Below are 11,997 nucleotides of genomic sequence, written 5' to 3'. Positions count from 1 at the left end.
GGACAGATCCAACTAACTATGTGTGTGGCTAACTATTTTGAAAAGAGATATATTTAAGGCATACCAATTGTTATCAATCTAGTCAAATGCAGGACATTTTGGCCAACAAGTGAGGAAAGCCACTATTGCCTCCTTTGGTAAAGTGAATATATGATTGACCAACTAAAAAAGGAAGAGCGAGCCTCTAGAAGGAAAAAATAAGAGTAAAATAAAATTTTCCAGGAAAAACAGGGTTTTCAAGTGTAGTTGCTGCCATATTGAAGGCACAACAAGATCACATGTCCAAAAATACTAACATATTTGTAAATTGTATTGTTGTAGTTGCTTATTAATATTTTCTTTTTCTTTATGTTAATTTATTGGCCATGATCTAAAATTATGTGTTGATGTAACTTACACCTAATAACATGGCAGATACATCAAGGCAAAAAAAGAGAGAGTTGCTACAACCAAAGGGAAAAAAAAGACATATGCTATATTTCAATAAATGTTTTGAGAGTAAGAAATAATAATTTACCTTTGGAAATTTTAATGAATTGTGTTAGTTTCAAAATGCTAAAATTTGTATCTTATATGATGTAGGGTGCTCATAGTGACAGACTCATTATTGGAAGGGAAATTCCCTATTTCTCTTCATTCATTACTATCTTTGAATTGATTGTAATATTTGATGTCATTTTAAAACCATCTTATCTTGTGTTTTATCTTTTTGGTTATTAATATAGGTTTTGTAGTGTTTATGATGGTTAGCCAAGAAGAAATATGAGAGTTGAAGCAAAGAAAAAGTAGAATGAGGAAGGAAGTAAGCAAACCACTACATCATTTGCGTTTCTAGAATTATCAACACAGTAGAGCATGACAACTGCTGCAACCAAAGAAAAAACTTAACTTTAAAACATAGAAGCAATAGTTAGGAATGGGTTTTTTTATAGTCATTAGTTATTAATATAAGGTATTTGGTGTTTATGATTGTAATATTCATCAATTGCATATCTCTGGCTCACAAGTTCAGGGCACTATTGTTTTGTTAATATGTACAACATATGAAGAGCATAATATTGCTTGTGTAAATTTGATATAATCAATGGAATTAGAATTTGAAAGTTTTAATCATATAATTTTGTTATGTTGTTTGATAAAAGTTATCGATTGAGTATAATTTGGGATAGTTTGTTGCTTGTTTAGAGATTGTATATGTAATTGTTTTACTACTGATTATGCTTATGACAATGCAATTAATTGTTTGACTAAGGAGATGAAACCTTGAAGCAAAACACCATATTTGAAAGTGTACATCAAATTCAGTGATTGTGTAATTTTCTAGTTGGAGATTGTCTGATAGTGTATATCAAGTTAATTGTAAAAACAACCTGATGGCCGGTAATTATCTAGCTAGAGATTATTTAAACAGTGAAATTTTTGTTACACTGCCACATAATAACATGAAAATTGACTGCAATGTCACATTATTATTAATCAAATTAACATACATGATGCAAACTGTAATTTATAAACCAAAAAAAAATTACAATGGAGCAAAGAAAACTTTGTAGATGACTAAGCTAAGAAAATTGTCAAGGTAGAGGAGCACAAATCCTGTAGATCATCCATTCTCATTTCATTACCCTCCTAGAATACATTGTGAATGCAATATATGAGGCAAGGGAGATAAGGAAGTGAAGGAGGTGGGACTTCGATGGTTGATGAAGATGGAACTTCGATGGTCGCAGGGGAGATGGGACTTTAGTATCACCAGAGGAGAGGATGGATGATGTTTCCTGGTGGTAGCAGCTACGCCATCATGGACATCGGTTAAGTTGGGAGTAGAGGGCTAGAAGGGGAGAGGGATAGGACCGTATCATGTCTGGATCCGATTTGGATTCGGATCTGAATTATTTTTAATATAATTTTTTCCCGAAAATAATTTTTCAATAATATTTTAACATTTAAAAAACCACACATTGGTGAATGGAAAACCCAACGGTTGTCACAAGGTGGACTTGATTTTCCCCCATTTAATTTCAAGAATATATGGACCTCCTGAGGGTAAATTAAAATAGAGGAACTAAATGGGCACATTGAGTATAATAGATGGACTAAATATATAGGGTATTCTCAAAAAATAGAGAAAGAGTAGAAAAGAGAGAAAAAAAGGAGGAGAAAAAGAATGAAAAAAAAAAAGAAAGAAAAGCTCTAAGGAAAAAATAAATAAAGAGAAACAAACATTGAGAAAAGAAAAAAATAGAGGAAGTAGATCACAAAAAAAAATAGTCAAGAACAAGGTGAATAGGGGACCGATTCTATCAAAGAAACAAAAGCACAATATTTAGGTGAATTCCTCCATCCATTTTGATGTTATTTGAGAAAATTTCTCTCTTAAATTGATTAAAATATGGGATATAGGATGAAAATTAGGTTGTCTTCTATTTATAGTTCATCTCTTATTGATCATGGCCTAATTTTATTATTACCAATTTGTGTCTTTTTTTTCTTGTTTGTTTTCTACTTTGAGTTAGAGGATTTAAAGTTATAAAACTTGATATTGAGAAAATGTTTGATCTTTCTTCATGTTGTTAGATGTGATCATCTGTATCTTAGATGGAAAACACATACATGAATTTGGCATATGTTATACTATATTGGATGTTTTCCTGCTATAGATTATTCACTTGTAGAAATATCGATAAAATATTATGGGATAGTGTTGTTCAAATGCTTGTTTGAAAATTTCATGAAAAATGAAAGGTTGACGACATTAATGCAAAATGTATATATATATATATATATATAGAAAAAAAAAATCAATGAAATAGTGAAAAGGTGGAAGATTTACATGTAAAATTTTCATTAAAAATGTGAAAAAAAGATATGTAAAGTCTTATTTGCAAATTCATATAGAAGAATGTAAAAAAGAAATTGTTTGAGGATTTACTTGAAAAAATCATAGAAAATGGGTGCAACGAATTTACAAACTTTGTAAAAAATAATGTGAAAATGTGAAAAATGAAAAGTTTTAGGGTTTATTGATGAAAATTTTGAATAAAGTGAAAAAGTGTGAAAATTCTCAATTATTTGCTAAATTTGATAAGAAATATGAAAAGTGAAAATTTCAAGGGTCTAGCTGTATAAATTATGAAAATTTGTTTAAAAGGAAGAATCCACAATCTAATATGCAAAATGAGATTACAGTAGCTAACATGCAAAAACAAATAAAACAAGGAATTTCGTAACGAGGAATATTCAAGGAAATTTACAAACTCTTGAAGACTTCTAAGTTTGTTGTGATGTCTAATGCATGATGCCTGCTCTCTTTGAGGGAGTCTCCCTATTACCCTTTATGCAGCCACGCAGCCTAATATGGTTGATAGAGACTCTTGAAAACCTTCCTTGAAGCTTGCTATGATGTCCCATGCATGGAGATTGCTCTCCTTTCGGGGTCTCTCCGTTGCCTCTTGAAAGTCACGGGGATGATAAGGTTGATGGAGACTCTGAAGACCTACCTGAGCTTGTTATGACATCCAAATGCATAGCTAGTGCTCTAATTCTCATGGGGCCTCTGGAAAGTCACATGGCTTATAAGGAAGATGGATGTTAGTGTTAGTTTGTATGTATGTGTATTGAAATGAGTTTGTAACGGTTTAAATTATTGAAAATATCAAATAATTTAAATGGGCACTTGAAAAATGCAAGTGAGCCCTTCAAATATATATATATATATATATATATGAGGATATATATATATATAGAGAAGATTTGATCGAGACGTCTCATAGATAAGAAAAGTCATGGATGCCTGATATCAACCGCTGGATTTCGATCAACGGCTAACATTGATAAATCAGTAGATACCGTTTTATTGATCGTCACCGCTGGATTTTGATCCAACTGGCCGATAATTGACGCCTATAGATTTCTTGATCTATGGACGCTCATAGAAGATGCAAATTTATATATATATATATATATATATATATATATATGAGGAGGATCATCTTTTCGATGGATCGCTCACAGATAAGCAAATTCATTTGATGCCCACTTATCGCTCGATCTCGATCTAATGGCTAACATTGATGAATAGTAGATACTACAGTAATATGAATGCAAGAATTATCGCTTGAAATAAAGATAACGTAATGCCGATACTCGCTTTCATCAATGCCGTCACCTGCTCGATCATGATTCAAAAGCTGATAATTGAATGTCTATAGATTTCTTATCTATGGACGTCCATAGGAGATGTAAATTCTATATATATATATATATATATATAAGGTTTTAAATGGCCACTTGTAAAGTGCAAGTGAGCCCTTTAAATATTTATATTTATATTTAAGATTTTGATGGTCACTTGGGCCATCTTGGGCATAAGAAATATATATATATATATATATATATATAATTAACCTTACATCCAAATATATTATACCTTAACTGATCTATAATTTTTTTATCCAAAAAGATGTGAATTTAAAATATTCCTCTACTGCAGTCATACCCCGAAAAGATGTCATTTCAAATTCCAATTGATTTTTAAGTGCTTGTTCAAACTCATTAAATTTAGAAGTTCTTCTCATAGAAGATTAAAAAATCTACAAGTTCTGATCTTGGGATTTTGTTGTATCCTGAATGGATTATTGCTAAATCAATTTGCAGTATAGTGGAGGCGATAAATTCCTAAAAGATAGTGTATCTACATGCCTCAAAATCCACCGAATTCTTCTTCCTCGGTCCCTATTTTCTCTGACAATTTTTAGGAATTTATTCTATTTTTGGAATGGAGAAGCACCCTGAATCTTCCTTCAAAGTAATGAACTAAGACTTCATAAAGTTTGATCGTTTTGATAGAACCAACTATGCTCGCTAGAAGGACAAGATGATATTCTTTCTCACTGCTCTGAAGATTTGGTATGTGCTTGATTCAAATTTGGCAATAGTCCCATTTTCTACTCCTGATGAATCTATAGAAGCTAAGGCAGAACGTGTTAAGTGTCGAGAAGATGAATTGTTTTGTTGTGGACACATTCTGAACATACTTTCGGACTATCTATACGATCTCTTCACCTCTGTTCAATTACCAAAAGAAATATGGAACGCTTTCGAGTTCAAGTACAACACTGAGAAACAAGGAGCAGATAAGTTCATTATTCTGAAATTCTTTGAGTTTACCATGTTTGGTCATGTTTCATATTGATCATAGATCGAACTACAAACCTAGTCACTAAACCGAAGGATTTGAATGTTGAAGTTAGTGAAGCTTATCATGTTGGGGCTATAATAGCCAAACTTCCTCCAAGTTGGAATGATTACAGAAAGAAATTGTTACACTCTTCTGAAAATTTCTCTCTAGAACAACTACGCAAGCATCTCAGAATTAAAGAAGAAACTAGAATTAGAGATGGAAAGAGATTCAGAAAAGATGGTGATTCCAATGTGAATTTCATTGATGTAAACAAGTCCAACAGATTTGGAAAGAAGCAGAAATTCATGGATGTAAATTCAAACAATGACAATTCTGGTTCCAAGAAAAACAAGACATGTTTTCATTGCAAGAAGAAAGGGCATTTCAAGAAGGAGTGCTAGTTTTGGAAGAAAATGAATAAGGATCATGTTGTTGTTGGCTCAAACAACAAAGTTAGCTTTGTTGAAGAACAAGTGAAAAGACCTTGTGAAGATGGTTTTGGATTTACATATCTCTTTTATAATGTAAGTCACATGATGGCTTTTGCCAAAACACCAATGGTTGTAGATGATTCTCGTGCAACCATTCACATTTACAATGATAAGAATCGGCTCAAGGCCTGGACCGTGGAGATTGTCACGATTGACATGAAGTGTTAATGGGCAATGATAATACTGTTAAAGTTCATGGAAAAAATAATAGAGATTTACTTGACTTCAGAAAAGAAACTCACTTTGATCAATGTTCTTCATGTTCCTGAAGTTAGAAAAAACTTAGTGTCTAGAAATTTGCTTTGTATGGGAGGATTTAAGACTGTATTAGAATCTGATAATGTTATCTTCTCAAAGAATGGGGTCATTGTTGGGAAAAGATACGCCATGATGGAATCTTTTAAACCTCTGCAACTTCGTATATTAATAATACTAAGAATATTTTTTGCTTATATGATTGATTCATCACTTTTTATGGCATCTCATGTCTAGTACATGTTAATTTTTAAATCATTAAAGTTTATAGCAAAACATAAATATGTATCTTATGAAAATAGTAATCATGATAAATGTGAAATTTGTATTGACGCAAAAAATGACTAAGTTACCTTTTCCTAAAGTAGAAAAATTATGAATTGTTACAAATTATACATTTTGATAAGCGTGAGTTAAATGAACATTTGACTAGGGAGGAATAGGTACTTTCGCCACTTTTATTGATGACTTCTCCAAATGCATTCATGTTTATCTTATGAAAAATAAAGATAAAGTCTTTAATAAATTTAAATTATTTAAAAGCCAAAGAAGTTGCAAAAATCGTAAAGATAAATGAACATCTTTTAGAAGTGATGGAGGGAAAATATTTTCCTGCTGCACTTAATTCTTTTGTGAAGACCATGGAATACTCATCAAAAGTGCACCCTAAGACCCACAAAGATAATGGTTTGACTGAAAGAAAGAATAGAACCCTTTGTTGATATGGTAAATGTAATGTTGTTAAGTGCTGTTATCTTATTACCTTGCATTATTAAGTGCTTCGTCAGTGCATAATAAAATTCTCAAAACGACAAAAACATTCCATATGAATTATGGAATCGAGAAACCCTCAATTCTAAGCTATCTTCTGGTAGGCGGTTGTTCAGCATTTTATAGAACCACGAGCTATAAAGAGTGTTTTTATAGGGTATGCTGAAAATTCTAAAGCCTACAAATTATTAGATTTAGAATCTAATGTCATGTAGAATCAGAGATGTCAACTTATTTGTTCATAAATTTCACCAAGTGAGTCAACTCCCTAATACAACATTAGATTGCAAAAGAGAAAACCGATGATCATAAATGAGAATCTATAAGTGACAAAGCACGAAAGAAGTTGAACCAAGGAAAAGTCAAAGACTAGAAAATGAGAAAAGGACTCTTCCGATTTCTATTTCTCCTAAGCTGAATCTTTTAGCCTGGGTTACAAGAACAGAAATAACAACAAAATTCTATTTTTATTAAATATAGAAGAGGATCAAACTCTAAATCTATAAAGAAACTCACTTCAAGAAACCCTCGCATTTTGGAAAATCTATTAATGATGAAATGGATTCTCAATGTCTAATGGAACATGGGTTTGTTTGATCCACCTCCCTAGTTGAAGCCCAATTGATGCAAATGGGTATTCAAAATTAGCAAGACTGAAATCATCTTTAAACCAGATTAGTGTGTGTAAAAGCGCCTAAACAAAGAAAGTGAATTGATTATTTTGGACACATATGCTACCATCACTAGAATTACTTTTTATAGAGTGTTATTTTGCATTAGCATCTATTTATAATTTATAAGTTCATCAAATATATGTTGACAACATTTTTAATGGTGAGATTAATGAAGAGTTTGACATGGAATAGCCTGAAGGTTTTATTCTAGTAGGAAATGAATGTAGTGCAAATTTTAACAAAAACTTTTATGCAGTCTAAAACAAGCACCAAAGCAATGGTATGAAAAATTTGATTTTGTAATTTTAAAATATGGCTTTAAGCACAAAGTCGATAGATTCATTTATTCTAAGTTCACTAATAATTTTGGTATATTACATGTGTTATAAATCCGGCTTTTCTACTATAGCAAGGTGATGTATCGTAGTTTTTATCCGTAGATGTAGAAACCTATCGAGTAGGTTGTTACCATAGTAACTGAGTTTATATTTCTTCTTCTTTCTGTTCTTCTTTCATTTCTTTTCTCTTGGCCTAACCCCTTTTATCCCTTGAGTTTTTCGACATCCCATTTGGGTGAACTAAGCTTAGAAAAACTTCTTCCTCCCATTCTTGTGAGTATCCTAAGAGCTTTTTCCAAGTTTTTATTCCTTATTTTACTCATATTTCACTATTTTGAATTCTTTTGAAAACCCTATGGGACTTTGAGTATGTCTAGTGGATATTGTAGGCTCAAATTGCAGCCCTCGTGCTTGTTATTCATTTTGTGAATTTCTCAGAAGAAATTTGCTCTCATAAATGACTTTGAAACTCGAGAGAAACTTTCTGTGTAACGTGGCCGATTTTGATCGCACGCTTTGTGAGCACCAATAAGCTTTGAAGTTGTTTATCCGGGTGTCTCGATCACGTGAAGCTCACTCTTAGGAAATTCATTGGTAACCTTTAGACTCAGTCTGGGCCAACCACAATCCCACGACGACTAGCAGAGTTTTGTCAAAGGTGAAACTCAGGGTTTGATTTACTGTGCGCTAATTTACTGGTGGCTTGAAAGTTGTGCTTTGCAAGCGGAGGTGGAAACTTTCAGCTCAGGTAAGGAACCCACAGAGGATTAGCACTTGGGGAAAGGGAAAATCATCTGCTGTGAGAGTGGATTAATTGTTAGCAAATATATTAGAAGAACTATATAGAAGAGTGCGTCTGAGTAAAAGTTTTGACGTTTTACTACTCTGCATCGAGTGTTTTGTTTGATTTGATAAGTTATTGTATTTCACACCTATGCTTTGTGCCATTGTATGCCAGAAAGGATTTTCATGATGATGTGTTGCCTTTGTAACAAGGGTCGAACTCATTTAGAGCTCGCAAAAGCTTTTGGCATGTTTGTATTTTCTTCATGCCTTTGCATGGAAATGCAGGTTGTTCACTTGTGATTATTGTCTCTATTTTATGGACTCCTTTCGCTGTAGACAGGAAGTCGCATTATTTGCCAGTGGCATCCGCCAATAGAGCTAAGATGTCATCATCGGTGTTGCCCAGCATTAATCTTTGCAGTGACAAAGCAGCCCGCCTACATCTTTAGGAGAGCAGCCTCCACAAATTTGATTTGATGAAGTCAGCAATGTGTAGGGATTCTTTGACCGTGGTATATAGCGTTACTTATGTGTGTGTGTGTGTGTGTGTGTGTGTGTGTGCGTCGTGTGTCTGGAACTATTCTCGACTATTTGCATTATTATAAAAGTCAGTTTGATATTCAACTGTGTTTATAAATTAGAAACTGGTTCAAAGATCGTGATTCATGTTGTAAAGCCCTAGTTGGGGACAAAAGCTTTTGGCATTATTCGTTTCAGTTATCTTGTATTTGAGATAGATTACTATCTCCATGCATTTATGTCTTAAATTTTGAAGCTGTGTTATTAGTGACAAGATTATTTGGATGATCTATGGCCTCTGTGGCTTCTGGCATATTCTTTCGTAGACTAGAGCATAACTACCTCATTGAGCGACTCCAGAAGTACTCACCCTTCTTTTCTCTTCCCGCAGCATGCGTAGAAAGAGTGGGTGGTGAAAGTAGTATGCTCGGGACTAATCGTTCTGCTTTTCACTCATTTCTGTAGTTCAGTGTATATTATCCTTGAGGCATGCATAGATTGTCAGTCAGGAGCACGATCCATTTAGTGTGTGTTTGAAACCTCAAAGGCATGTGGTTTGTGGCATGTTTGGTCTCCACCGACTGGAAACCCTGGTGTACCTCTAGATTACTACATGCACCTGAACCCAATACCATCGTGCCGCGTTTGTCGCATGCACACTAGCACTCTTTAAACCCTCTGGCATGTCAGCTACTCTTTTCACAGCTGTTAGATTTCGTGCATTTTGTCGCCCTCTGCGACTCTGAGGGCTGAGTGGTGGGGCATTCTCCTAGGGGTGCCAGCGACTGTCACATCCCTCGGGGCGGTAGGTCAGAGCATGACACTAAGGTCTCTACTGCGGAGTCTCACTATCAATACCTTCGTATAATACTATGTCTCTATGTTGACATGATATGTTAATCATCGGGTATTAACTATTAAATGAGAATGGGGAATGGCACTAGCGTAGACATTCTATCCTCAACTTTCTAAACGAAAGATCTAGGTGAGGTAGATACAATCTAGGTGTCCGCGTTAAAAGATGATAGTGTGGTTTTGCACCCAATAATAATCTCATTACATTGTAAAGAGCAAGTGCGTTAAATAAGTTTAATTACTGAAAATTAAAGAAGCAAATACTCCTTATGATATTTCCATTAATTTGACTAAATATCCCGTGACAGAGTAATAGCTCAATCCTGAATATGTTAGTACTATAGGTAGGTCTTATGTATGCTATGCATTGCACCAGACTTGATATAGCATTTGCGCTTGTAAAACGTCAAGTGATTTACTATATATAGCTGTGTACATTGAAATGCACATAAAAGGGTTTTAGGACACTTTAAGAGACGTAAAAGACTTGGGCTTTATTCCCATGATAGTTTTCTCGGTCAGTATTGGGAGGGATATTTTTGATGCTAGTTGGATAAGAAGCACCAGTGACAAAATGTCCGCTCATCGGATGGATTTTACATAGGAGGCGGCACTGCTCGCTTGTGGGCATCAAAAAGCAAACTTTGAGTTTGAAATCATTGCCTTAGCAATAGCGTAAGGAAGCTAGCATTAGTTGGAGAAATTGGTTATTAGACATGCTGCAGCTGTGGTCACAACAATGTCAGCCATTTCCATTGCACTCGTGACGCCAAGCTTTATCATGTCAAGAGTGCTCACAAAATATATAAGTGCAAAGCAAGACATATAAGTCTAAGGCATGAATATGTGAGCCACTGATCCCTTTTGCGAAAAGTTAGTTACTGCATTACGCATGTGAGAGATCATGCGAGATGCTCTAGCGGTGTCCATTTACTAAAGCTCCTGCACAAGAGATTTAGTGTGAGAAGTATCACGCTGCAGATGGGTCTCAAGACCTTTCAGCTAAACTTATCACTACGGGAACCCAACTTTTTATTTTAGCATTGCCTACGACTTAGAAGTTTAATGGATAACAAGTTAGTGCATAAGTAAAGTTTTGAGTAGTAGGCTTTTGTTGGCTAGCAATCTCTAGTACCATGGTTATTAAGAGGATAGAGTGAAACACAAGAAAAACAAACACCCTAATAAAGCAAACTCGAATGTTTGGGAAGCCTCACCTCATGTGACGGCAGAAGTGGTGCCACTCTAGCGCAAGCTAAGTCACTTTGCAAATGTTCATGAAGTTTTACGCCGTAGCACTATGGTAGTCCTAATAGTGCTAATTTCCAAAAGAGAACTCTCATTTAAAGTCAGCTTGTAGCAACACGCAGTTCAGCAATTATGATGATAAAGTGAAATGCAACCCACATACTCTAATCTGTAGGCCAATACCTAGTGATTTTGCTAATGAATTTCTGCCACTAAATGAAGTGCTTCAAAATGAAAGTTACCTATATTCATTTGTCTAGCTATACTAATAATGACTATACCAACTACACACAAAACCAAGATTGCGAAGTTAGTGTGTAGCTCGAAATGTGTATTGAAATGAGTTTGCACTGTTTAAAATTATTGAAAATATCAAATAATTCCTGAAATTTGCAAGTGAGCCCTTCAAATATTTATATATATTTTTATAACTAAATGGCACTGAAAGTGGGTAACTCTTAAATATTTATATTATTTTTACATTTTAGATGGTCACTAAATATCTAGTAATGATATATATATAGCATATATGATAATTAACATTTACATCCAACATATTATATTTTAACCGTCGATAGCTATCCAAAAAATGAATCAAATATTCCTTGCAATTAGTACCCAAAATATGTTACCTAAATTCCAACTAATTTTACGTTTAAACTCATTAAATTTTAGACGCTCTTCTCTAATAAGATTAAAATCCACAAGTTCATCCATATTCTTGCTGTATCCTTAATGCAATGTTATTTAAGTTGTCCACTGTGAGTATAGTGGGGGCTATGGTAAATTCAAAAGATAATGTACCCTATATGCCCAAAATCCACCAAATTCTTCCTGCTCCCTGTTTCCAACAATAGAGAATCTTAAGACCTCTTCTG

Source organism: Dioscorea cayenensis, chromosome 1 (assembly GCF_009730915.1).
Source record: "Dioscorea cayenensis subsp. rotundata cultivar TDr96_F1 chromosome 1, TDr96_F1_v2_PseudoChromosome.rev07_lg8_w22 25.fasta, whole genome shotgun sequence".
NCBI classification, from domain to species: domain Eukaryota; kingdom Viridiplantae; phylum Streptophyta; class Magnoliopsida; order Dioscoreales; family Dioscoreaceae; genus Dioscorea; species Dioscorea cayenensis.
Note: the sequence above shows the minus strand (reverse complement) of the source record.